General features: G+C 45.7%; 1 long non-coding RNA gene across 3 annotated transcripts in view; it reads left to right on the top strand.

Moving 5' to 3' along the window:
* Positions 1-17: 17 nt before the first annotated feature.
* The window catches only part of LOC149428308 (uncharacterized), a 38,247-nt gene continuing 13,708 nt past the window's right edge, over positions 18-24,556 (top strand). The window contains exons 1-6 of one of the 3 annotated variants that reach the window (XR_016310788.1): positions 18-932; positions 9,419-9,542; positions 10,752-10,893; positions 12,431-12,530; positions 12,911-13,071; positions 18,750-18,873. This is a non-coding gene — a long non-coding RNA (uncharacterized LOC149428308). Of the gene's footprint in view, positions 933-2,614; positions 5,573-9,418; positions 9,543-10,751; positions 10,894-12,430; positions 12,531-12,910; positions 13,072-18,749; positions 18,874-24,556 lie in introns of those variants that run through there. The other 2 variants (XR_016310787.1, XR_016310789.1) reach the window with 2 other exon arrangements.

The following is a 24,556-nucleotide window of genomic DNA, read 5'->3' as shown; positions in this document are numbered from 1 at the left end:
CAGCTGGTGTGGAACTCGTGAGCGCAGGCCAGGATGGTCGTGTCCTCTCCATCTTCATAACCTGCCAAACAGATGGGACAGAGAATTACCTCCTCCTCGGCGCGCTGCTCCATGGCTGGGGGGTGCTCAGGGGCCCCGGCGCGCTGTTCCATGGCCGGTGGTGGAGGGTGCTCAGGGGCCCGGGCTCGCTCTCTTGGTGAACGGCTGCGGTGGGTGGAGGCCTCCTCCCGTCTCCGATGACGTTGGACCCTGGACCTCGTCCGATGGGCGATCGGAGACCCTCCGTTCACCTGATGTGAAGACCTTCCACGGGATGGGCGTCGTGAAGGTCGTGGCATCGTGATGGTGCTGGATGACCTCAAAGTGGCTAAAAATATAAATATTTCCCACTACTAAAGAATAATATAATGATATCAGCAATAGAAATGCTAATGATCGCAGTCAGTTGCAGGAGAACCGCTCTGACGATCTGTATCGCTCAACAACCAGAAAGGAAGTGAGGTCAGAGGCAGCCTGGAGGCGGAGCTAATCACTCTGCCAATCAGAGCCTGGAGGTGGAGCTAATCACTCTGCCAATCACAGCGTCACTTTTCGGGCCTACATATTTTTACTGAAAACCAAACTAAATCTGCTATTTTATTGATTTTCCCATAGAATGAATCAGTGTTGTGGTGACTTTAGTGGGTTTTCCTAAATTCTGCCTCCAGATGTCACTGTGCCTGTATGTGTTCCATGGCGGTAATACCGCTCCCCGCCATAGGTGTCTCCCTTCCCAATCAGCTCCATTAAACGTTATAGACATGGCTTTCCTTCGGCAGCCATCTTTTGATGTCACAGAGAGTAATAGGAGCCCGAGGAGGGATGGAGGAGACAGACGGGAGCTGAGAGAAACGGGGTCCGGGGTGGGCAAGATGGAGACCGGGGGAGCCCAGGTGAGGAGAAGGCCGGGGGTGGGGAGGAGGAAGAGGCTGAGGGAGTGCTGGATGATGTGGGGGGGATTTTATCTATTGAGAGACAAATAAATGATGGGGGGGGGACATACCTGGAGCTTCGACCCCCCCAGTGTAACCTCAACTGCCCCCCCCCCAGTTTTACCAAACCTGCCCCCCCCAGTGTTTCTGCCCCCCCTCAGTGTTACCACAACTGCCCCCACCTTCCCCCAGTCTTTCTGCCCCTCTGTTTTACCACAACTTCCCCAATGGCCCCCACCCAGTTTTTCTGTGCCCCCCCGTATTACAATTTCCCCCCACACTGTTTCTGCCCCCCCAGTGTTTCTACAAGCGCCCCCACCTTCTCCCCGAGTCTTTCTGCCCCCCCCCCCCGTTTTACCACAACTTCCCCAATGCCCCTTCCCCAGTGTTTTTGCCCTCCTCCCCAGTGTTACAACTGCCCCCATCCCCCCGTGTTTCTGCCCCCCCTAGTGTTACAACTGCCCCCATCCTCCCCCCCCCCCCCCCGTGTTACCACATCTGTCCACATCCCCGACAGTGTTCCCGCCCCCCCCCCCCCGTTACAACAACTACCCACATCCCCCTTCCTCCCAGTGTTTCTTCCCTCCACCCCAGTGTTTCTGCCCCCCCCGTGTTACAACAACTTCCCCCATTCCCCCCCCAGTGTTTCTGCCCCCCCCCCCGTGTTACAACAACTTCCCCCATCCCCCCCTAGTCTTTCTGCTCCCTCCGTGTTTCAACAATTTCCCCCATCCTGCCAGTGTTTCTTCCCCCCCCCCCCGTGTTACAACAACTTCTTCCATCCCCCCCCCCCAGTGTTTCTGCCCCCCCCGTGTTACAACAACTTCCCCCATGCCCCCCCCCCCAGTCTTTCTGCTCCCTCCGTGTTTCAACAATTTCCCCCATCCCGCCAGTGTTTCTGCCCCCCCCCCCCTGTGTTACAACAACTTCCCCCATTCCCCCCCCCCAGTTTTTCTGCCCCCCCCCATGTTACAACAACTTCCCCCATTCTCCCCAGTGTATCTGCCCCCCATGTTACCACAACTTCCCCCATCCCCCCCAGTGTTCCTACAACTGCCCCCATCCCCCCAGTGTATCTGCCCCCCCCATGTTACCACAACTTCCCTCCCCCTTCAGTGTTACCACAACTGCCCCCATCCCCCCAGTGTATCTGCCCCCCCATGTTACCACAACTTCCCCCATCCCCCCCCCCCAGTGTTCCTACAACTGCCCCCATCCCCCCAGTGTATCTGCCCCCCCATGTTACCACAACTTCCCCCATCCCCCCCCAGTGATACCACAACTGCCCCCATCCCCCCAGTGTATCTGTCCTCCACCCCAGTGTTTCTGCCCCCCCATGTTACCACAACTTCCCCCACCCCCCCCCCCCAGTGTTACCACAACTGCCCCCATCCCCCCAGTGTATCTGTCCTCCACCCCAGTATTTCTGCCCCCCCAGTGTTACTACAACTTCCCCCATCCCCCCCTCCAGTGTTTCTGCCCCCCCCCCCCCCATGCCTGCACAGAATACATCTCATTTCTCTCCATGTATTCATTCTATAGTACCCCAGCATTGTGCAGAAACCCCCCCAATAATCCCCCCAGCAGCTGTGCCAGACCCCCCCCCCCCCCATATCAGCCATTCATAAAGGAAATGAATACAGAGCTATAATCCCCCAAATATCACTTCCCCGCCCCTCCCCCACTCTTCATAAAGAGATCCGTGTCATACAATCACTGAGGAATACTGAAAACAAATCTAAATATTAAAAGAAATGAAATAAGTAAAGGAAAGTCATGTTTAGATTTGGATGGAGTGGAGATGATTGGAGCCCCTGTCAGTGTTTATTGCTGTCTGTGCCCCCATTGTTGGGGAGATCCCCCCTCTCTGTTTGTCCTGTTTACCATCATCATCCAAAGTGAATGGGAAAGACGATCCCACATTTTGGGTTGTCCCCAGAAAAGTGATAGAGGGGAAATCTTCCGATGGGGACACTAGTTCTGGTGATCTGGGGGGTCCAGTTTGCATGGATTTCCTCTCACTTCCTGTTATGGACACATGGACGGTGCTGACCAATCAGAAGCCGCCTTGCCCGGACTGTCATCGCTGCAAGGAGAGAATAGATAGTTGTGGGGATTTCAAATCTGCAGACCTGTGAAGCGGCTTTCTCTCCTCTCCTTGCAGCGATGACAGTACGGGCGAGATGGCACAGGGGGGTGGAAATGTTTGATAAACGACGTGTCCAGGGACTAAATCGGGGCCCCAATCTACTTGTCCCTCATGACAATCTACTTGTTTTAAAAGCAAAAGAGACTTTATGGCGACTTAAACGTGTCATATTTTTAACATTGCGCTGTTTATCTCCTCCCCCTCCCCCCCCCTCTCTCCAGCACTGCACCCGGGGACTAGCAAGGAGGAGAGAGACCTTGCAGTGTACTGAGCACCGATTGGCTGCTCGTCAGGAATGGGTGGGTCAGGGCTTATACTTTATCCCTTTGGCTGCCAGAGACGTTTTTGCCATTTTTGCACACATTTAAAAAATCATTTTAAGCCTGAAGATGGCATAACACCCAAATATATATTTCCTGAAAGCAGAGACCCTAGAGAATAAAATAGTGGTAGTTCCAATTTTTTATGTCCCATATTATCGCAAAATTTCAGTAAAAAATACAAGTATGTTAATTTTAGGGCACAAAAAAAGCAATAAATGACCCTATTTTCTGTAAAATCTAAAAGCCGAGGTTGCAGCGAATAAATAGATATCCAACTTGTCATCCTTAAATTTGTGCGCACTTGTGAAATGGCGAGGAGCTTCAGTACCCTGTATTTTCTATAGGTGACACTTTTAAAGCTCCTTTATAGGTCACCAGTTTAGTATTACGGAGGAGGTCTGGTGCTAGAATTATCGCTCTCATTCTGGCGTGCGCGGCGATATGTAACGTATCGCAATCGACGGTTTGATGCGTAGGCGTCCCAGCGTGTGCTTTTACGTTTTGTACGTTTTTGTATGTGTGGGGGTGCCGGCCTTTTTGGGGGGATGGCATGTGCTTGGGTGTAACTTTCATTGTTTATAATTGTAAAAAAAAAGTTTTTTTTTAATCACGGGGACAACTTCCCCTATGTGATGATTTTTGGTGACAGGTTCTCTTCGAGACATCCAAGGTCTAAAAGACTCTGGATGTCTCCCCTCTGTTCCTATGGGGATTGCTCTACAATCTCTCAACGGGGACCCGGAAGTGACATCATAACGTCACTTCCGAGTCAGCACAAGAAGGGGAGGGGACTCGTCCGCTCTTCTCCCTCCCCTCTACCCAACGGGGAGAGCACACGACGGGGGTGCGGAGAGGCTGGCACTGTGCAACGCAGTCAACAGCAGCGCTGCCACCTATTGCCTCACCTGACAGGTGAGCCCTGCTGCTTGCCCGCAGCAGACCTAAAGGTAGAATGAAACTACCTGCCCAGCGCCCGGAACTACATGTCCCGGGCGTCAGGAGATAGGAATCCAACATCCCTGTGGCATCTGATTGGTCAGCACCGTCCATGTGACATCAATAGTCCTCTAGCCTGAACTGTCATTGCTGCAAGGTGAGGAGAGAAATCGGCAGGGATTTCAGATGTCGGCGTCTTTGTCTCCTCTCCTACCGCTGAGAATATGGAGTATCTGCCACCATGGTATACATCCCCACATGCCCACTCTCCGCTGCGGGAAAACTCCCTTCACCGCTCCTGTCCAGTGGGGAAACCGCATTTGTTTTGGACAGAAATTGCATTCCTGTTCACATTGCATGCTGGTCTTTGTGGTGCAATTTGTGTTCATACATTTTGTATTGACGCACATCGCACCACAAAGTATCGGCAATCGGTATCGGCGAGTACTTGACCGAAAGTATCGGTACTGGCCGATCAGAAAATGGTATCGGTGCATCCCTGCTTTCTAACCTGCATGCTGGCTTCAAGTTGGTGTTTCAAAGTATGGATTCTAGAGACAGCCAGGCAAATAGCATTTTCAGAGTGTTCCATAATGATCTCCATATTGTTTCATGCATTCGTTTCCTTCAAAGTCTACCTGTCATGAGAAGTATGGGTCTGCTTTTGTGGCCATTGTTGGTCTTCTGAAAATGCTATGTGCCTGGTAGTTTGGCTTCAATGCCTGGAACAAGCATGCTGTGAATGTCAGAAAACTGTTAGAATTCCTCATCTCTGTACTTGTGAAGGATGATCCAAAGTATCATGGCGGGTACTACAATTCTCAGAAGAAAGGGTCACCTCGATATGTTCCTCAGGGTTTCCTTTGAAGCTGAAGTCTTTCCATCCCCATCAACATGCTGATGAGTTTTAAAAGGAAACTTTCTGTTTTCACTATATAGCTTGTTTAGACATCACTGGGTCTCTGTGCTTCCCTATGCAATGGCTGGTGAGAGGTGCTAGTGGGATGCTGGCCTTCTGAAATGATCACAGCACCCTGCCTCAGTACTCCTCTCATAGGTCCTCAGTTCTGATACAAGCAGTGGGCTGACTCTTAGGACGATTTGTGCAAAAATCAAAATGCTTTGATGGTTGGATGTCCGTCTCTCAGCAGTGGCACTCTCGGCAGGCTTGGTTGGCACACAAATCACTCCAGGTAATGCACACATGTGATGCCGAATCTTCATGATTGAAAGTGAAATCCAATGAATGAAAAGGGTGGACCAGGGACAGGAAGGCCGGGGAGGAAAGAATAGATGCTTGACGTCCTCCAGCAAGGAAATAAGGTGGGCTCTGACTTGTGATGCACACTGTGAGAAGCTCAGTGTGCAGTGAAATCATGCCATGTCAGTAGAGCAGAGAAGTCTGTACAACTGTGTAAGACTGAAGGGAAGCTGAAGTTCAGATCTTCAAGATTTATGTGCTCAGCTTTGATCTAGCTAGTGTCCATTAAACTCCAGAAGATCAGAAAAGAAGTCTTATCAGGTTACCTCGTATTTGTACTTTCAGTGAACCGCTTTCCTGCCGCCCTATAGAAGATATACTGCTACAGGGCGGCAGGGGTGCGCAAAATCACCTGTATATATACGTCATTTTGCATTTCTGAGCCGTGCACGCCCCTACCCGTGCAGCTATTCGCAGCCTTAGCTGTCAGTCACCGGGTCCCGGTGATTGAGGAGCATTACTGACGGAGGGAGAGAACTGTATGTAAACAATACAGTGCTCTCCCCTGTCAGCTACTGCACAATGCTTTGCATGGCTTACACAGCACACAGTTAACCCTTTGATCGCCCCACATGCTAACCCCTTCCTGACCAGTGCCATTAGTACAGTGTCAGCGCTTTTTATTAGCACTGATCAGTGTATTGGTGTCACTGGGGATGTCAGTGACATCAAGTCAGTTCCCCCCAGTGTCAGAATGCCCGCCGCAGTCATGCTATAAGTTGCTGATCGCCGCCATTACTATTAAAAATAAATCTTGCCCATTGGAGGACAGGCAGGCTGTGCTCCCACCACAGCCAGAATCTGCTTGCTTGTACATCCCGTATGGGCAAGCAGATACTTACTGACAGGAAGGCTCAATGAACTACCATGGTGCTGTGGACTGGCGTGATAGTTGGTTGAAAACCACAAACTGACAACTGGAAAGGCTGCTGGGACTTGTAGTTTTCCCATTCACAGAATACTGTGAATGAGTGACGCTGCCGGAGCCCCGCATAGCAGTTTTTATTTTACATTTTGACAGCTAGCAGGGGGGAGAAGATCCCCCATTAGCAGATACAACGGTGATGGGGGGGGGGGGGTGCAGGGGCTGGTGTGATTGTAACCCTGAATATGGGTGTAACGTTACAAAAGGTGACTGTATCCTTTAAAGGATGAGTTCACCTTTTAAAAAACAATAATTATTGCACTTTTTTTTTTTTTGCAGGTAAAATAAATGTGCATTTCTTATTTCTGTCTGCAGGAGCCCGTAGACCATTGTGCCAGCGCCATGCGGGTCTCCTGCAGATCTGTTAGTATATCTTCTTACACGTAAAGGGATGTACGAGCCAACAGATATACTGACAGGAAAAATGAATGAACTACCACGGCACTTCACAGCACAGTAGTAGTTTATTGAGGACTAAAGCTGACAGCCGCTAAGGCTCTTGGGACTTGTAGTCTCTCATCCACAGGTGACTGTGTGGGCGGAGCCCTACACGGCCACGGTTTTAAAAATTTGACAGCGAGAGGGGAGAAGATCCCCCACAGGGCCCAGTCTGATCATAACAACATATTACATTTTACACCCTGAGTTTGGGTTTAACGTTACGAAAGGTGAACTTGTCCTTTGACGGCTGCCGACATTTTTACAGGATCTTGCTAGCTGAAAGATCCTGCATAAAAAGGATCCATACTGCATCTCTGCTCATATGGCCTGATCCATATAGGTTTGTGGGAGGTGAAATGTACGGGCAGCTTTATGGGCTCTCACATTTTTAAAAAATATTTCTCTGCCCTGAATGAGTCATTTAAAATGACGCCCCATGGACTAGAATGCAGCATTTATGTGCTCGTCTACTGCTTATATATAATTATTACATTGAATGATGCAAGTGCCTACACTTTGACTTGATATTTGACTCTTAAAATCCCTGTACAGCAGAGTTCAGATTTGACCAGAGAGAAGCCGCAGCACAAGAAGTGAATCAGTTCTGCTGCAATACTCGTGTAAGGGGCATGCGGTTAGGAGGAGAGAGCAGAGTGACGGGTGTGAGCTCATCAGTCTACTGCTTCTTTCACTATCCATTCAGACTGAGGGAGGAGCAAGAACTGTAAGTTACTGCAGCAGATTAAAATCAGGTCTACTGCCCTGCTAGACAGAGCTGTGCAGTGTGACAGAGCTTTGAAATTCTCAGAACTGGACAGACAGAAATAAAGAATCTTTTGGCAGGTAAAATGTCTCTGTTCTATGTATTCCAGATTGTTTTTCAGCAGTTCATCTTCAGGTTGTACTTTTCTGCCTGGAGCCACTCTGGTTGAACAAAAACAATGTAGAAATGAAAGGATCTAAGCACCTTTCGGAGCATGTCACCCATATTTGGGGTGTAACACTTACCATGCTCCTATTCCCCAACCTCCCGCCACCAGCGCTCCTCTCCATGACAGTGGGCTTCTTCCCTCACCCGCTGTCACAATTTAAAAACAGTGTGGCCCTTCAGGGCTCCACCCACATGTCCACGTCATTCATTCAGTTTCCTTGAATGAACGGACTACAAGTATTGTCAGCCATTGTGGCTGACAGGTTGTAGTTCTCAATGAGCTGCGAGGACACTGATGAGCACTCTTGTAGTTCATTGATTCTTCCTGCAGTGTAGGAACTTTCTGACATATGGGAGTACGGGCAGACAGCTTATTGTGGGTCTGCAGGATCCGGGCATTGCACCCACAATCTGCTGATCACAGGTGCAATACTTTACAGAATGTAATGTACAAAAATAGTAAATGCACATTTTTGTTGGCTGCAAAAAAAAAAAACGTGCATTTTTAATTTTTTATTTTTTTTTTACAAAAGGTGAGCTTATCCTTTAACCACTTGGTAACCGTGATATAGCCAAATGACGGCTACAGCGCGGTTACCTAATTCTGGGAGGGTGTCTTATGACGTCCTCCCAGAATGTGCCCCCCGCGCACCATCAGGGGCACGCACCCGGCGATCTCCGTGATCGCTGTGTCCTACGGAGACAGCTGATCACATGATGAGGTAAAAGGCCAATCACAGCAGCCTTTTCCCACATGATCAGCTGCGTCCAATGACACAACAGTTCACTGTGTAAATACAGTTGTCTGTTATCGGCAGCATTTTCCTCACACTGTCACAGCGTGCAGAAAGTACTGCCGATAACTGGCAGCTGTCACAGAGGAGATCGGCAATGATCATCAGGGCACTGATGATCAGTGCCCTTCAGTACCACCCAGCAGGGCCCCCATCAGTACCGTCCATCAATGCCACCCATTCAGCTTCGGCAGTCAGGGCTGGTTGTCCGTGTCGCCCATCAGCGCCGCCTATCAGTGCCCATCATTGCTGCATATGTTGCTCTTCTTTTGTTTATAGTGCCAAAAATAAAACACCCAACTGCGATTAAATACCACAAAAAAAAATCTCTGTGTGTGAAAAATATTATAAAAATGTCATATGTGTACAATGTTGCATGACTGTGCAATTGTCATTCAATGTGAGACAGCGCTGAAAATTGGCCGGGGCACAAAGGGGGTATAAGTGCCCGGTAGATAGGTGGTTAAACTTGCAGGTTTCTGAGTGTAGACTTCAATCCTCCTTTAAATTGTAATGTAAAATAAATGCACCCTAAAGACAACGGAAATATGAGAGCTGCTCATAAGAAGTCAAGTGTTCAGAATTACAAATCAAACTGATTGTATTCCTGTCCATGGTAGAATATGTGGGCAGTGCTGGGGTTGATGCTCTTCCAAATAACTGATATGTTTATTTTTGTTGTCAAAGTGCAAACTGAATGACTGTAAAGAGAAAGTTCTCTGGAGCAATTGTCGTCCCCAAGAATCTGTCCAAGGGAACGTCTGACTTGCTGGTGCTGTTCACGCTGGACCACAACTAGGATGTGTTCAAGGTAAGTTTGTTGATGTGTTTGGATCGTGGCGTACCGGTGTCCTGACTGCAAGTGTTTTGGGTTTGTTCTGTGACTCAGTAGCAAGTGCAGTAACCACCCCAACAAAATGTTATTGAATGACAGATTCTTGGATTAGAATCAACTTCCATTTTACTCTTGGCTGAAAATAATCAGTGGCTGTAGGGCCAGTTATCGGTGGGGGGTGGGGAAATACCAGTGTCAGTGTTAAACCGCTGCAAAAGGATTGTGGTGCATAATTCCAATGGGTTACATTTAGGAAGGCTTAATTGGGAGAATCCTGTCATTAAGTGTTCTTGCATGGCAACCACTTACTGTTATCTCACATATATATTCCTATTATTATTGCCAAATTTACCACCCTAACTCCTCCCGCAGTTTTTACACTACATAGACAGTAATATACCGAAACGTGCGGATTGTTCCCGATTGGTGTGCTATTACTTTGTGGAACGTTTCGCCGAATGGTTCACGAAATATCAGCGTTTTTGTGGTGAAATTGGTCCCATAGGAATGAATGGCGGAATGTTGAAAACTAGAGTGGGAGCTGACAAAAGCTAGAGTGTGAGCTGAAAAATCAGGACATGATTTCTAAACTGCCATCACTCCCTCATTTTCAAGCCCACCTACACAAATCTTATATCAAAACGTTCAGCTATCCCTGCTGCCACTAAAAATGTCCACGGCTAGGCGATAGTCCTGATAGTCTTCACAATATGACCATTTGTTTGCAACTCACGCCGCCCATTGACATTCATTGAAACTGCACTCTAGCCACCTCAAATTTGAAGGGCAATTTCTAAACTGCGACTGTGCCTTCATTTTTAATATTTCAGAGACATACTATGCAACAAAATGTAGGGCTGGGTCTTGTGATTCTCACAATATAAAGCTCTTCAGATTTATCATTTTTAAACTACAATCTTTTGAAGAGGCCAAGCGCCAGTGAAGTGAGCAAGTTGGAGCAGTTTTTTAACCGCTCTTCTCTGGCCTTGCTGTAGAGTGAGTTGCCATAGGAACCCACTCCACCCAGTTACACCGCCCACTCCAGTTATAGACTACTGGTGGAGGCAAGAACACTTCACACAATTTCCCCAGAAATTGTAGCTTTTCTAGTTATAAGCTGGTGTTCTGTCATACAATGGACTAGATATATGATATTCCTACTGTTATATTTGTGTTTTATCCTAGACCTTCGGTTATATTATTACACTGAGGATCTCAGGGGTGGAGAGGCTATTTATTAGGAAAAAGTGGATCAGGTGTTTCCTGGTAGGAGGAGCCTATCTCTCATGTGAAGCTGTCCTGGAAGATTCCTGGAAATAGTTAACAGGTAAATAACTGTGTTTTTTTCTCTTTGTGAATGAGCCCTAATTTGGTCTAAGCTGCAGATGAGTATGATCTATTATAGGGCAAGTGCTGATGTAATTGTTAGGCTACTTTCACACCAGCATTCCAATCAGGTCCACTTGTCAGTTTTTCAGGCAGACCTGGTTGGAAGGTCCATGGAGCCCTATGGACAGGCAGATGTAATTGGGCTTGTGTCTCTTTACATCCACCTACCGCCATCCAGGTCCAGAAAGCAAAAAAACAGAAAAGAAATGCGTAATTTTTCATTTTTGTTGACTGGATGGGAGGTACAGGAGAGCCCATTTACACCTGGCCACCCATAGAGCTGACGGGTCTGCCTGTGTCCACAGAAACTGTAAGGGCACGGATGTGACCGGTCACACACTGAAACATTATTACTCCTGCAGGTCACAAAAATAGTAATGCTAAGGCTCCTTTCACACAGAGGAAAGTCCACTGCGATCTGTGAGCAGATACCCTGCTGATCGGAGCCAAACGGTTTGAAAGGTGCCTTATTAGGGGTGTTTATTTTTTTTTACCTGCTGGAGTTTTAATGTGTTTCGGTGCAGTAGTTGCCACAAATCTGCAGCTTTTCTCCTGTGCTTTAAGGAAATGTTCTTCATTTGTTGTCATTTTATGCGTGTTAGTACTTGTTTATTTCTGGTTCTGTAAGCTCAGAAATGATGATTTTTACTACTGTGAGGATGCCCCAAACCTGCCAGCAGTAAGCCTTCTATACAAAAGTGAAAACAATGGAGTCCAATGGCATTGATATTTGTATGCATGTTTTGAGTAAGAAACAAATGTGAAAGTACCTAAAGTAAAAAAAAAAACACAATTGTGTTGGAACACAATTCCTATCCACAAGCCCACTCTTTGTAGGATCCATTCACACCATCGACATTTTGCATCACACCGTTTACTTGTTTTACTTCAAAGGATAAGCTGCTCTTTGTAAAAAAAAAAGAAAAGAAAGGAAAGTTTTTGAAGGTAAAAATGTTTTTTTTTTATTTATTTTTTTTTGTGCAACCTGGGTGCAATATTAGGCTCCTGCAGAATGTCAGTGTTGCTATCACCACGTACTGGGAGGAGCAGTGAACTACCTAGAGCCGTGGTTGAGGACTATAAGCCGTCAGCTGCAAAAGCTGTTGGTACTTGTAGTTTTCCCGTTCACAAAATTCTGTGAATGGATGACACGGCTGGGTGGACGGAGCGCCGCAAGGCCGTGTTTATTTAAAATGGTGGGTGTGGGGAGAAGATCAGCAGCATGCTGACACAATGAGGATTGGGGGGGGCCTTGTTGCTGCTGCAAAAGTAACTTGTTACATGTTACACCTTGAATACGGGTATAACACGTAACGTTACAAAAGGTGAACTTGTCCTTTAATAAAATTTCACAAAATAACATTTCATTCAGTGCATTGGTGTGAACCGGACTCACAGGAAATGGGCAAATAGGCTCCTGAGCACCTTCTAGTAAATGTGATTTTTCTTTTTTTGTTATGACTTCATATTCACAGCATCTGGAACACCTGGGCCGGACCAGAAAATGACAGATGTAGTGCCATGAAGTACGACCAGGGCACAGGCTGTTGGCAGGGTCCCAACCGGTCCACATTGGTGAGTGTCACTAGGGATGACCGATGGGAATAACATGTTGGATTGCGGGGCATTGCCTGCTGTGACCAAAGTGCAGGGTATGGCTTCATTACAGGATAACGAGACACCTAGAAGGTCACATACACCATATATCTTATGCCTACTCTGCACAGCTATGTAACAGCATTGCAGTCACTTTATAAATACAGCTACATAGCAGTTTTGTAGTCTCCATAAAAGTGCATCTGTACACATACAGCCACGTGGAAGGATTGTACTCGGAATCTTTGGGAACGTGTGAGGAGGCGTGTTTCCCCCTGTATGTTGCACCGTAGCAATCGTGATGAGGTGTTTGATCAGACTAAGACATGCAAATGCCGTAATTTTTCTCCCTTCTGCAGGTGAAATTGTTCTGTGGTAAAGAAACAGTCATCATGTCCACGTCGGAGCCAAGTCGTTGTGAATACCTCATGGAATTCTACACTCCGGCCTCCTGTCAGCAGCCCGCTGGGATTCCCCAACCAGAGGAACATGAGGAGCTGTGACCTCATCAGTCCTATAGGTGCCGTACTGTTCTGAGTGGGAGTGTGAGCGGGGAAAAAGTGTTTTAGGCTCAATACCCACAATAAAATGGTATATGTTGGTTGTAGTGCAGTGCATTGCGGTCTGCTGTACAATGTAAGGGTGTGCCATTCATAATCCATACACCCCAATGTGCTGCACATAGAGCAGGTATATTAGAAAAAACGCATTGGTGGAAGGTCCTTCTATTCATGTCGGTAAACGTCCCTGCTGTTTTGGTCCTGCGGCACTTGTATTTTTCTTGGTCTTGAATTAGTTGGCAAATACAGTATCTCCCAGAAGTGAGTACACCCCTCACATTTTTGTAAATATTTTATTCTATCTTTTCATGTGACAACACTGCAGAAATGACACTTTGCTACAATGTGACGTAGTCAGTGTACAGCTTGTATAACATGTAAATGTACTGTCCACTCAAAATAACTCAACACACAGCCATTAATGTCTAAATCGCTGGCAACAAAAGTGAGTCCACCCCTAAGTGACAAGGTCCAATTAGCCATTTTCACTCCCCAGTGTCATGTGACTCATTAGTGTTACAAGGTCTCAGGTGTGAAAGGGGAGCAGGTGTGTTACATTTGGTGTTATCGCTCCCACTCTCTCATACTGGTCACTGGAAGTTCAACATGGCACCTCATGGCAAAGAACTCTGAGGATCTGAAAAAAAGAATTGTTGCTCCACATAAAGATGGCCTAGGCTATAAGAAGATTACAAACATAAATCACGTGATAGTGCCACTTCAAATCTCATAAATGTACAAACGCATAAATATATAAGTCCAATATGAATAATTCAGTGATGCAACATACACATGCAATGTGCAATTGGTGCTCAATCGTGTAAGTGCCAACACACTTTTCCACTCCAGCTGCGTGTGTATGTGTATGTTGCATCACTGAATTATTCATATTGGACTTTTATATATTTCTGCGTTTGTACATTTATGAGATTTGAAGTGGCACTATCACGTGATTTATGTTTGTTATCTTTATTCCAATATTATTTGCTGGCACTTGTGTGGGGCACTAAGATGATTTGGTCACTTTAAGATGTGTCATATTTTTCACATTTCATATGTTTTCATTTTTTAATTTTTTTTCCATGTTTTCAATATCATTATTTCACATGTAGGTGTGTTTGGCATTTTTAGCCCATGTAGCAATATTTATAGTGATTCAGTTTATTAGCGCTGCACTATTGTTTAATATTTATTCTGCACTGGTTGGGTATCAGTTTGAGTGTAAGCAGCTGATAGGTAGGGTTTGGGGTCCATTACAGCGCAGGAGGAATTTTTTATCAAACAATTGTCTAGGCTATAAGAAGATTGCCAAGACCCTGAACCTGAGCTGCAGCACGGTGGCCAAGACCATACAGCGGTTTAACAGGACAGATTCCACTCCGAACAGGCCTCGCCATGGTCAACCAAAGAGGTTGAGTGCACGTGCTCAGCGTCATATCAAGATGTTGTCTTTGAGAAATAGATGTATGAGTGCTGCCAGCATTGCTGCAGAGGTTGAATGGGAAGGGGGTCAGCCAGTCAGTGCTCAGACCATACGCCACACACTGCATCAAATTGGTCTGCATGGCTGTCGTCCCAGAAGAAAGCCTCTTCTAAAGATGATGCACAAGAAAGTCTGCAAACAGTTTGCTGAAGACAAGCAGACTAAGGACATGGATTATTGGAACCACGTCCTGTGGTCTGATGACAACAAGATCAACTGATTTGGTTCAGGTGGTGTCAAGCGTGTGTGGAGGCAACCAGGTGAGGAGTACAAAGACAAGTGTGTCTTGCCTACAGTCAAGCATGGTGGTGGGAATGTCATGGTCTGGGGCTGCATGAGTGCTGCCGGTACTGGGGAGCTACAGTTCATTGAGGGAACCATGAATGCCAACATGTACTGTGATATACTGAAGCAGAGCATGATCCCTTCCCTTTGGAGTCTGGGCCGCAGGGCAGTATTCCAACATACCGACCCCAAACACCGCTCCAAGACGACCACTGCCTTGCTAAAGAAGCTGAGGGTAAAGGTGATGGACTGGCCAAGCATGTCTCCAGACCTAAACCCTATTGAGCATCTGTGGGGCATCCTCAAACGGAAGGTGGAGGAACGCAAGATCTCTAACATCCACCAGCTTTGTGATGTCGTCATGGAGGAGTGGAAGAGGACTCCAGTGGCAACCTGTGAAGCTCTGGTGAACTCCATACCCAAGAGGGTTAAGGCAGTGCTTGATAATAATGGTGTCCACACAAAGTATTGACACTTTGGGCCCAATTTGGACCTTGTCATTTAGGGGTGGACTCACTTTTGTTGCCAGCGGTTTAGACATTAATGGCAGTGTGTTGAGTTATTCTGAAGGGACAGCAGATTTACATGTTATACAAGCTGTACACTCACTACGTCACATTGTAGAAAAGTGTCATTTCTTCAGTGTTGTCACATGAAAAGATAGAATCAAATATTTACAGAAATGTGAGGGGTGTACTCACTTCTGTGAGATACTGTATATATCCTTAACTTCCCCCTCTGTGGAGAACAGGGTGGCAGCAGGACTGTTTTACAGCTGCTGCAAAGCTTAGTGCGCTGTGTTCAGAGAATTCAGTGATAGTATTGTACCCAGTGTAGGCGCAGACTCTCCCACAATTACACACTCCGTGGTCATTTTTGTGGTTTTAATACGAACGCTAATAATAAGAGCTTTAGTAAAATTAATGCAAGGCTAAGACTAATTTTTTCTAAACAAAAGAAAAAAAGTATATGTACTGTGGCTGGTCGGCAACCTGTTATGAAGTTCTTTAAGATATGCTCAGTGAGGCAAAACAATACCTTTTTGGGTGCAGAAAAGCAAATGTAAAGGAAGGGTTCTTTTTAACTCCTTTGCCCTGAGGTTTATGTTCTTACTGTGAGACTGTCACTTGTGGCATATAAATTAGAAGCATTTTGTGGGTACAAGGACTGTGCCATATGTGTACAGTGTACTGTATACTGGGACTAGGCTCAGGTTCTTTTCATCCTGCTTTAAGCCATTTCCACTGCTAGGCACAACCTGACCGTGACAACCAATTGCAATGGTGTGCTACATGCACTGCTGGACTTATTTTCTGTTCAATCCCAGCTTTCCTCAGCTGGATCTGAAGATTGAAAAACGCTGGCATAATACAGCCACATGGAGTTGTAGGGAGCTAAGAGAGGATTGGATAAAATGTGTGTAAACATTATGCCCCCGACTTTTTTTTTTTTTTTTTTTTTTTACTGCACCCCCAGACCAGACAAACTAAATCCGGCCCTGCCAGGAAAGAATGTGATTATTATTATTATTATTATACAGGATTTATATAGTGCCAACAGTTTGCTCAGCACTTTACAATATAACGGGAGACAATACAGCAACAATACAGTTCAATACAAGAGGGATAGGAGGGCCTTATCCTTGGAGCTTACAATCTAGGAGGGAGGGGCTAGTGGTACAAAAGGTAGTAACTTTGGGGGATGAACTGGTTGGAAGAGTAGAAGATTCCAGTATTAGTTGAGGGAAGGATAGGCTTCCCTGAAGAGATAGGTTTGCAGAGTAGGCGATAGTCTGATAAATTGGGGTAGAGAGTTCCAGAGGATGGGGAAGCTCTGGAGAAGTCCTGGAGACGAGCATGGGAGGAGGAGACAAGGGAGCTAGAGAGTAGGAGGTCTTGTGAGGAGCAGGGAGTACGGTTTGGGTGATATTTAGAGACAAGATTGGTGATGTCATTTGAGGCAGAGTTATAAATGGCTTTATACATTATTGTTAATGTTTTGAATTTTATCCGTTGGGCAACGTTAAGCCAGTGGAGGGATTGGCAGAGAGGGGTGACAGATACAGAACGTTAGTAAGGTGGATGAGTCTGGCAGCAGCATTCATGATAGACTGAAGAGGGGATAGCCTGTGATGAGGTAGGCCAATGAGGAGGGAGTTACAATAGTCAAGGCCAGATATAACAAGGGAGTGGATAAGTTGCTTAGTGGTTTCTGAGGTTAGGAACGGGCGTATCTTGGGGATGTTGTGGAGGTGAAGTCTACAAGATTTGGACAGTGACTGGACTTGGGGCTGAAAGGACAGATGGGAGTCTAGGATTACACCTAGTACCCTGGCATGAGGGGAGGGAATGATGCTTGTGTTATTGATCTTGGTGGAGCACAGGGGAGGCATGCAGGGTCTTTTAGATCCTGGATGTCTCAAAATAGAGAATCTGTCACCCAAAATCATCACATAGGGGACTTTTTGTCCCCTATGTGATTTAACAAAAAAAAAAAAAATTTATTTCTTAAAAATGTAAGTTACACCCTAGCATATAATGCCCCTCACCCCCACATATGTACGCACACACAAATGTAAAAGCATGCGCTGGGGCGCCTACACATCAAAACGTCAAGTGCGATACACATGTTCTATATCGCCGTGCACACCAGAATGAGAGCGATAATTCTAGTACCAGTCCTCCTATGTAACGCTAAACTGATGACCTATAAGGAGCTTTAAAAGCGTCACCTATAGAAAATATAGGGAACTGAAGTTTGGGACCTTTTTCACGCGTGCATTCAAATTTAAGGTTTGACATGTTGGATATCTGTTTACTCGATGCAATCTCATCTTTTATATTTTACAAGAAAATCTGATAATTTATTGCGTTTTGTGCCCTGAAATTAAATTAAGTGGATTTTTTACTGAAATTTTAAGTTTCATAGATCTTTGTGATAATATCATGTGACATATAAAATTGGAACTGCTGACATTTTATTTTCTAGGGTCTCTGCTTTCACAAAATATATAATGTTTAAGAGTTTTGTGTAATCAGGCCTTAAATGATTTTTTAAATGTGCACAAAAAACGCAAAAATGGCTCTGGCAGTGAAAGTGATAAAGGATAAGTCCAACACTCCCATTTTCTGAGGAGCAGCCAATCAGTGCTCATTACACTGCAAGGTCTCTTCCCTCCCTGCTAGTCCCCGGGTACGGTGCCGGAGACAGGCAGGGAGGGGAGGAGGAGATATAGAGTGCAATGTTAAAAATATTAAACGTTTAATTCGCCATAAAGTCCCTTTTTTTTTTTTTTTTTTTTAAAAGCCCCAGACAGTCCATAAAGCACCTCAGATTTAAATAGTGTTTTGGTTAAAATATATTTATTTTTTAGTCAGGACAAGTAGACCTGGAGACCGATTTAGTCCCTGAACAAGTAGTTTTTTCAAAAATTTCCACACCCGTTTCTGCCCAGGTACGGGCAGACAGCTTATTGTGAGCCTGCTGGAACCTGGCATTGCACCCACAATCTGATGATCACAGGTGCAATACTTTACAGAATGCAATGTAAAATAATAATAAATGCACATTTTTGGTGCTTGCAAAAAACACGTGCATTTATTATTTTTTTTTTTTTACAATAGGTGAACTTATCCTTTAAACTTGCAGGTTTCTGAGTGTAGACTTCGATCCTTCTTTAAATTGTAATGTAAAATAAATGCACCCAAATACATCCTAAAGACAATGGAAATATGAAAACTGTTCATAAGAAGTCAAGTGTTTGGAATTTTAAATCAAACTGATTGTATTCCTGTCCATGGTAGAATATGAGGGCAGTGCTGGGGTTGATGCTCTTCCAGATAACTAATATGTTTATTTTTGTTGTCAAAGTGAAAACGGAATGACTGTAAAGAGAAAGTTCTCTGGAGCAATTGTCGTCCCCAAGAATCTGTCCAAGGGAACGTCTGACTTGCTGGTGCTTTTCACGCTGGACCACAACTAGGATGTGTTCAAGGTAAGTTTGTTGATATGTTTGGATCGTGGTGTACCGGTGTCCTGACTGCAAGTGTTGTGGATTTATTCTGTGACTCAATAGCTAGTGCAGTAACCACCCCAACAAAATGTTATTGAATGACAGATTCTCTGATTATTATTATTATTATACAGGATTTATATAGTGCCAACAGTTTGCGCAGCGCTATACAAAATGAAGGTTGACATTACAGTTACAATACAATTTGTAACTGTAATGACAACAGTGCAAATTGTACTGATAATCAGAGAGTGAATTAGGAGCATTGTGGCATCATTTTGTTAATAAGGGGCGTATTCTGGAGATGTTGCGGAGGTTGAGGCGGCATGATTTGGACAGGGATTGGATGTGGGCCTGACAGGATATTTCAGAATTTGCACTGTAATGACAACAGTGCAAATTGTACTGATAATCAGAGAGTGAATTAGGAGCATTGTGGCATCATTTTGTTAATAAGGGGCGTATTCTGGAGATGTTGCGGAGGTTGAGGCGGCATGATTTGGACAGGGATTGGATGTGGGCCTGACAGGATATTTCAGAATCCAGGGTTACCCCTAGCACTTTGGCATTCAGGGATGGGTTGATAGTGGTGCTATTGATCCTGACTGAGAAATGGTTTTGGATAGGTTGAGTTTTAGGAAGTGGTGTGACATCCAGTCTGATTTGTCTCTGATTTGTCTGTTAGTAAATCGTTAATACGTGAGGGAATTGAGGTGGTGAGCTGAGGAGTAGAGAGGTAGATTTGTGTGTCATCAGCATAGACATGGTATTGGAAACCATGGGAAGCTATCAGCTGACCCAAGGAAGAAGTGTAGATCGAGATTAGGAGAGGTCCAAGGACAGAACCTTGGGGGACCCCGACAGTGAGAGGAGTAGGAGAGGAGAAAGTATAGTTGTAAGTGACACTGAAGGTGCGGTGAGATAGGTAAGATTTGAACCAACGGAGAGTACAGTCACCAAGACCAAGTAAATAGAGTTTTTTTGAGGAGGAGGGGGTGGCCAACTGTGTCAAAGGCAGCACAGAGGTCCTAGAGCAAGAGTACGGAATAGTGACCATTGGTTTTCGCGGTTAGTAAGTCGTTTGTGAGTTTTAGGAGAGCAGTTTCTGTGGAGTGTTGTGGGTGAAATCCAGACTGAAGGGGAACGAGAAGGTTATTCTCAATAAGGTGGCAGCTCAGCTGGTTGTAGACTAGACATTCAAGGAGTTTGGAGGCAAAAGGGAGTAAGCAGATGGGTCTTAGGTTGCTAAGATTGCTGGGGTTCAGTGAGGCCTTTTTAAGTATGGGGGCGACTAGCACATGTTTTGGAGAGTTGGGGAAGATGCCAGTAGAAAGGGAGAGACTGACGATACGAGTTAAAGAGTGAAGAATAGAGCCAGAGGATGACCGAAGTATTTGCAAGGGAACAGGGTCCAGGGGGCAGGTGGTTAGGTAGGCTTTAGAAACGTTTACCAACCTCCTCTATAGTAGCTGGGTTAACCAAGGGAAGTATAGATTGTGCAGGTAGACAAGGAGTGTAGGGTGAGGGAGATATCTGTACAGTAGAGATCTCGTCACTAATTGTATCAATCTTATTTTTGAAGTGATTAGCGATCTCCTGGGCAGTGAGTGAGTTAGCGGCTGGAGGTAAAGGATGAAGTAGAGTTAAATGGAGAAAAGAGTTGATGGGGATTGCGTGAGAGGGTGTTAATGAGAGTGATAAAATAGGTCTGTTTGGCAGTGTGGAGACAGGAATTGTATTTTTGAAAGGCAGATTTATATTGATTGAAGTCTTGCTGGGGCTTAGTCGTATGCCATAAACGCTCAAGAGCATGGCTACATTTTTTGAGGCATCTGGTATTGTCTTTTTGCCAGGGCTGTAGCGGTTAGGGCCTAGGTCTGTGTGTAGTGAGGGGGGCCAATGTGTCCACAGTGGATGACAGTGAACTGTTGTAGACAGAAGTGGCCAGGTTGGGACAGGACAGGGCTGAGATTTTGTCATAGAGACAATCTGTTGCCGAAAAAAAGAAGAGAAGGGTTAAGATAACGAAGGTTTCTACCGGTAACTGGTAGTTGGAAGCCAAGGAGAGAGTGAGGCTAATAACGGAGTGATCAGAGATCGGAAAAAAGTTGGTGAGGTTGCAAAGAGTGCTGTCAGGAATGGACTTGCCAATAGTGGTGGGACTCACCTGCCTTGTGGGCTGCAGTACCAGGGCTGGCCAGCGGGTGCTCTCAACAACCAGAGGTTCACTTCGGCAATTAGCCATCACCTGGGGCTGATTGCAGGTGGTGTATTTAAGGGATGGCCAGACCTGCAGTCTGTGCCTTGGTGTGTGTTTTTCCATGGGCCCCTGTATCTTGTAACCTGCATTCCTGTTCCTGTTTCTGCCTGACTTGTTGCCGACCCTGCCTAATCCTGACTTCTGCTGACTTCTCCTGTTTGATCCCTGGCTTGTGACCCTGACCATTCTCTGCCTGACCCCCTGTACCTACCTGTCCGTTAGTTGCTGTACCCGGCTCGTGACCTGACTACTCTCCGCCTGCTCCTCCTGTACCTACCTGCCCGATAGTTATCGACACGGCCTGCCTGGCTACGTTGTGCTCTATATGTGTATGTACCTGTGTATCTATATCAGTTTAGGTTTGGGTTTGTTTTACCTTGTTGTATGAATTTGTGTTAGCTTGGTGTTTGGTGCACTGCGTTTATATTTGTATTGTTAGTCTTAATAAATTGTCTTATTTATACCATATCTGAAGCCTGCGTTTCCCTGTGTCAGTCCACACACTTCTGGTCACACCCGCATCCCTGACAAGTGCATAGGTAGGAGAATACAAGGTTGAGGCAGTTCCCATTAGAGTGAGTAGAAGCATGTGTCCATTGTTTTAGTCAATAGAAGTGGTTAGGCTCAGAAGTTTAGAGGTAGCAGGAGTTTTAAGATAAGCAGGGATGTTTAAGTCACCAAGAATGATTGTGGGAATTTGAGAAGAGAAAAAGTAAGGCAGCCAGGCAGAGAAGTCAACAAGGAAGCGTGATACCGGTTCAGGAGGCTGATAGATCACAGCAATTCTTAAAGAAATTGGAGAGAATAGACGTATACAGTGAACTTCAAATGAGGAGAGGGAGGTCCTGAAAAGTGCTTTGAGGGGATAGGAGGATTCCAACTCCACCTCCTTTCCATCCACTAGACCTGTAAGAGTGAGTCCAGAGGAGACCACCATGGGAAAGGGCAGCAGGAGAGGGAAAGTCAGATTCATGAAGCCAGGTTTCTGTAGTTGAAGGAAAACCGAGGGCTGGGCCCACAGATTCAGAGGGTACACGATGCCACAATTACGTTTACTGAAGAGTTATAGTGATCATGTAGTTGAGCATACGTAAACAGAATGATAACAGCGCATAACCATACAGTAAGAATAATACTGTCTAACACTAACCCCGTACTTGCGGACTTTTCCCCAATGTCCAGAAAGCAGCCTGGCTGCGCCTGAATGTTCCTGAGCAAGATATAACGTTGGGGTGCACCCTAAGTATTGCGCAATACTATTTGTAATCCAAAGGAAAGTGGAGTATGTCTCTTGTAACTTTCTGGTATATATAAAATGTCACTGACCACGTGTGGTGCGATGTGCTGCGGCAAAGCCGCACTTACGGTTCCCTGCCAGGCTCTTGGTGTTTTCTCCTGACCCACTCCGGAACCAGACCACACAGTCACTTGTTTCCTGGCCTCGTTGTGGATCTTCCTTAGGTGCCCTTGCCAGATTCCACTGTGAGCCGTAAATCCTCTTCCAGGCCCCACACAGATTCTCCAGACGTCCTCAGCATCCAAAAGCCAGACCCAGACTCCACTTCCTCCTCAGAGTTTGTGATGCAGTAAGTCATTTCTTAATTGCAGCCTCAAACCTGCATTTACAGTTCACTATGACCCTTCTGAGGGTCCTACTCGGCCCCTAAATTAGTATTCATGAAACTTTATAGGGTAAATAAGCATTTATCTTGTCTTAGCAAAAGTCACTACAAAATCGATTCTTGTACTTTGCTGCCATCTACTGACCAAAGAGCATATTACAGGCACAATATAGTTTAACATTAGATGTCAGTATTCATCCATGCGTCACACCCTTACATAGTTGCAAGTAGGTTAAAGGAGTTAGTGATTCAAAGGTCATGGACAGAAGTGAGTTTGTTACAGACAGAGCAGACATTCCAAAGGGCACAGGAAAAGGGGAGGCTGGTTCTAGAAAGAAGAGGAATAGTAACCAGATTGTGTGGATTGCGGCCGCAGTTCGAGGATAAGGTGTGTTGGTCAAATGAGAAAGATGGTGGCCCAGGATTTGGGAAATGTCTCCCAGATGTTAGGAGATGCAGAAGGGTGAGAGAGGTAATATGGGAGTGTGACTTATATGGAGGGACAGGTCCCAGTGTCCTGGAGGTTTTATTAGGATGTGAGTTCAGAATTAGCAGGAGTTGATGAGTACAGTAATAAGGTGAAGGTAGGAGTGAGGGTGATATATATGAGTTGTGGGGTGGAGAAGAGGGGTGTAGGAGAGAGAGTTTGAAGAGAGAGGATACAACTGTGAGAAGGAGGAGTAGGGAGTGCATGTTACAGAGTGGTGAGATGAAGAAGCAGACTGGGTAAGAGATGAAAGAGTGGAAGAGGAAACAGGTCACCTGTAGTCTGTTTAGTATTTGAAGTCGTCTGCTGTGGTTTTGCTGAAGTGCAGAGCCAAAGTGCAATGCTCAATACTTAATCCAAGATGATAGTTGCCAATGCTACCCATGGCTGTGCTGCCTCTGGCTGTGCCTCCCCTAAGGAAGGTCTAAATTTTTACTGAGTTGGGTGGGGGTATTGCCAATTAATCAATGAGGAATGCATAGGAGAGACACATGGCTAGCAGGGCAAATTTCTCACACCAAAGGAGGACAAAAAGACTGCAGGAGGGCAGAGTTGTAAAGATTAGGATCAACTCATAAATTTGGGTAAGACAATAAGAGCAAAATAAACACCACAGTAATATGGACAGAGTTAGAGCTCGTTCACACTTGACTTATCTCTAACTCTTGCCAAACGCTCCTATAGTGTTTGACAGGCATTTGGGAAGCGTTTTTGAGGCATTTACCAAGCATTAAAACCGCACCACAAACACCTATAATGAAGTTTAATGGTATTAATGCTCCACAAACGCCCAGGCGTTTGAGGAGCGTCACCATAGACTTGAATGGGAGGTTTCAACTCCTCCTGACTCAACATGAGGCGTCAGTTTTGCGGCGACGCAACGCTTCAGTGTGAACAGCACTGTGTGCTGCCATGTGCAGAATATTCATAGGTGTTTGAGAAACGTTAAAAACACTTCCCAAACGCCTGTCTGACGCCTGCTGACAAAGCTAGTGTGAACGTAGCCGTAAAGATTTGGGAAGCAGTAAGAATTACCAAGAACATTGATAGCCATGAATCGGCTTCAGTTAGAGGTGGATTTTAAAAGCAGTATAGATTACCATATAGCAGTGCAGGGTGAATTCGCATTCATACATGGCATGGGCGATAGTACAGATGGATATTGCTTGCAGACATTTACCATATAGCAGTGCAGGGTGAATTCGCATTCATACATGGCATGGGCGATAGTACAGATGGATATTGCTTGCAGACATTTACCATATTGCAGTGCAGGGTGAATTCGCATTCATACAT

This window comes from Staurois parvus, unplaced genomic scaffold, assembly GCF_062004578.1.
Source record: "Staurois parvus isolate SC_StPar_1 unplaced genomic scaffold, SC_StPar_1.0 ptg003334l, whole genome shotgun sequence".
Lineage (NCBI taxonomy): Eukaryota > Metazoa > Chordata > Amphibia > Anura > Ranidae > Staurois > Staurois parvus.
Note: the sequence above shows the minus strand (reverse complement) of the source record. Positions and strands in the feature narration are given on the sequence as shown.